The sequence below is a fragment of the Hippopotamus amphibius genome, chromosome 1 (genome assembly GCF_030028045.1).
Source record: "Hippopotamus amphibius kiboko isolate mHipAmp2 chromosome 1, mHipAmp2.hap2, whole genome shotgun sequence".
Classification (NCBI taxonomy): domain Eukaryota; kingdom Metazoa; phylum Chordata; class Mammalia; order Artiodactyla; family Hippopotamidae; genus Hippopotamus; species Hippopotamus amphibius.
The window spans coordinates 95,712,357-95,716,440 of record NC_080186.1 but is presented as its reverse complement, the minus strand read 5'-3'; positions in this window follow the sequence as shown (position 1 = coordinate 95,716,440).

Sequence of the window (4,084 nt, the reverse complement as noted above, 5' to 3'; positions counted from 1 at the left end):
CTTAGAGATGACAAGCTCTATATCCATCTCCACAATTCCCTGTGGGTCAAGCCTCCTTGGCTGCCACTCTTGTCAAATGTTGCTGGTTTTTATAATAATTGTGGCCTCTTGGTTTCTGGTGACTAAGTGCCATCATCTGGCCCCTATTATTTGGGGGAAGAGGAATATCATTCCCATAGTTATCAATGAGCCCCAGCTCTGTGCCTGTTTCTATTGTCAGCGCAGGCAGCAAAGAACTTCTTGGTGATGCTCTTGCCCCTCACCAGAGGATTTCTGATGGCCTCAGAAAATGGTGTGTTTTCTGGGCCTTCCTGTGGAACATAAACTCCTGATGGGTCTTCTGGCCTCACACACCTATTCCTGCATGCCCACTTCCCTGTCTTTTTATTCATTCTTCTACCATATGCCAGGGCAACTGAGACATTTCTACTTTACTCAGCATTGGCCATCACTTTCTCTAGGTTTCTAAAATTCCCCCAGCAGTGAGTTTGTTTCATCCCCAAGAGCTCTTGCCAGGGTGTTAAATCCTGTACATCAAGAAAGTGCTCCCGATTCAATGAATTTCTGATTGTCTAGCCTTATATTCCATCCCCTTTGATCAAGTAACCTCAAAACTCAATTGCAGGGTACACTTGCCTGGCTTCTGCCTATATATGCTAATTCTTATAGTTCTTTGTATATAATCTCTTTCCTCCTTCATCAGGCCCAGTATGTTCTCAGCTGATTTTTGCTAGGATTTAACTCTAGTTACTGGTCTGGCAGCCAAGAAGGAGGTAGAGACAACTTCTATGTTGCCTTGTGGGGCAGTGGCTCCGCAGTGTCTTTCAGCATGCAGGGAGTAATACGAAGAGGTGAAGCACCTCTGCAAACTTGGAAAGTTCATGGGGGTTTGCAGAATTAACATCCTTACCGATGTCCATCCAGATGTCCTACCCCTTGTTTCAGGTTTTCTCAACCAGGGCCCTGGCTTGCTTTGGTTGCACATTTAAATGTCTCTGGAGCTCTGTTTCCTCTATCATGTCCAGGGTCTGTGGCTTAACTGTGTCAGCTCTTCCACTATAGGAGATAAAAGCCTCCTTGTAAGCTACTAAAGAGGCCCTCTGTCTCTCACACTTAGCCATTAATCAGGGGAGAACACTTGCTTTCTCCTTATTCCTTTTCAGAGTGTCAATACAACTTAGCAGTAACCATCCAACTCCACTGTCTTTGTACGCATGTTCCTACACCGCCCCCCCCCCCCCCCCCCCCATATATTTCACATGCCTGAAATTGTGAAGGGCTTTCTCCTCCACTGGGATGTTTTCCCAGGTCACTAATGATTAAATTTTTAGCAGCTGGGTCACCAACCTTGTGCTGGGAACTACCCATGCCTCTATACTACTTAGGATAGCATTGTCTTTGCTTACAAGGTAGTGAGTATGCCAGTCTTGAAACCTCAACTTTTATGTTTTCTTTGACCTCTCCTGGCACCACTTGTGCTAGTTTGGGCCCTCTGAGAGGCTGTTGTCAAGATGGGATTTGACATGTGTATTAGCTAGGGCTGCCATAACAAAATACCACAGACTGGGTGGCTTAAACATTAGAAATTTATTTTTCACAGATCCAGAGGCTAGAAGTACAAGATGAAGGTGTCAATAGGTTTGGTTTCTTCTGAGGCCTTGGCTTGCAGATGGCCACCGTCTCGCAGTGTCCTCACACAGCCCTTCCTTTGCGCACATACCCCGGTGTCTCCTTATATGTCCAAATTTCCTCTTCTTATAAGCAATCAGCCAAACTGGATTAGGGTTCACCCTAACACCTTCATTTTAACTTAATCACATCTTTAAGGGACTCATCTCCAAATACAGTCACATTCTGAGGTATTGTGGGTTTAGGGCTTCAACATATGGACTTTGGGGAGGACACAATTCAACCCACAACAACATGCAAGATATTTATTAAAGCCACTGTCTTGAAAGATAAAAGGGATGGGAGCAAAGGAAGGTGGGAGAGTCTGCAAACTATGACTCAGGCCTGACACCTATGAGACAGAGGGAAAAGAAAGGATTGAGTAGGCAGGGTCTCAGACCACAGCACAGTTTTGAAGAAAGTTCAAGCTAGGCTGATGGGTCCTCCAGCCAAAACTGCCCATCAGAGGAGTCCCAAACATGACAGCAACAAAGCATATTAGCCACGTGCAGTCATTTATAAGTTAGACGATTACAGGTATATAAAGAATTCAGTTTGGGGATTCTGAACCAGTCTACTGTTTCCTTGGGTAGTGTCTCCAGTTCACACTGACCATTCTGCCACACTTTACTTTGCTCCAGGACCCATGTGCCTAGCTCTCCAAGACGTTTACATACCTTTCTCAGTTTCTGAATCTAGCTCATTCTCTCACGTTTTACTTCATTCCTTTCCTTTCTGTCTTCTATGGCTCTTTTATTATTTTTTTCAGAGGGACACCTGCTTCAACTTTTAATGAAACACTTATTGAATGGAATTGATTATGCGTAAAAAACTATACTAGGTGCTGGATTTTTATGCCATAAAGATCCACCTTCTTGGGATAAAATAAGATTTTCCTTCTTATTCACAATCAGAGCTACCTGCGGCTCCCTTTCACGTATGATATATAGCACACAAACACATTTACCCAGAGGATTCTACATTCAAATAATCTTGTGAGACATCCACCACCATATCTGATATTAGTAAGGGCTGCAAAGCACTTTGCATCCCTGGGTGTTCAGGAAATATCATGCTCGAATACCTATATAGGTACATAGGTAATATTTATGTAAGTACATAGGTAGTTACTATATATTAATTACAAAAGAACTTCAAAAGAGAGAGCATAGTGAATTTAACTAACATTTTTTAATAGAAAGGCCACACATTAAGCTGACCAGAAACCTAAAGGATACCGTTCTTTTCTCAGAAATCTAAAAGATCCCTGAGGATTGCCACTTGGAATTTCTCCTCAGTTTTATTAGTGTCAAACTTCTTATTGGCTAGGGACCACAAAGCAAAATTCCTGTTGAATTCACGAGGGAAGGAAATAAATGATGGGAAAATGATGATATTAATACCCAAAAGGCTGATTTCTACATTTCCCCTATCACTGAATTGCCTTGGTCATTTACAAACCTAATCTAAGGCCAAGTTATGAACCTGACTTGAGAGAGACAGGCCTGGAGAGGCTGAGGTCTCGACCGGTGCTATATCATTAACCGGACACGGAATCTTGGTATTTCCCTTTCAGTCATACACTGCCCACTAAATGACTTCCTAAATGGCTTTCTTGAACACATAATTCATTTCTATGAAGCTGCGAAGTTGCTCTCCTCCACTCAGGGAAGGGCAGCAAGAAGCACAAAAAAGGCGGCACCGTCAGCTAACTCATGAATAACAGAAAAAGCAGTGAACAGTTTGAATCTCAGATCCGGAGCTCTGGGTCCCCAGGTCGAAAGCCTGTTGTGGGCAACGGGAGGGATGGAAGGAAATGCTAGTAAAATTACCTTGACAGTGCGGAAGCTTGAAGACTTTCCTACCGACTAAAACTCACCAACTTTTCTCAACAAACGAGCCATGGGAGGGGCGGGCTGAAGCGAATGGACTCGCCCACGGTGCCCGCTCAGACGCACCGGAGCGCACCCTATCACCTCCCATGTCGAGTCCTGGAGGCCGTCACACAGCACCCGGAGGCAGCTCGCGCCGGAGCCGGAAAAGCGGGGAATACCGCGAAAGCCCAGGTGGGCGGAGAGCGAGAAGAGACCGGGACCAACGTGCTCTGGCGGGGACTGCGGGAGTCGGCGAGAGACCGATCAAACCAGGGTTCAGACAGCCTACCTCTCCATAGAAGTTCCCCAGCTGCCAATCTTGCGACGGCTTTACAAAGCCTCTAAACAGCGAACTCCCAACACATGCCTTCAACTCCGAGCGCCCCTAGCAACCCCCTGCAATTTAAAGCGGAAGAATGACCTTTGCCCAGCCCTCCCTGGACCAACCGAGGCCTGGCGGGGAAACGCGTTGGCCCAATCACCTCGGCGGGAACTCCGACCAACCAATAGAAGACAGGCACAGGAGGGCGGGCTGAAGGGGT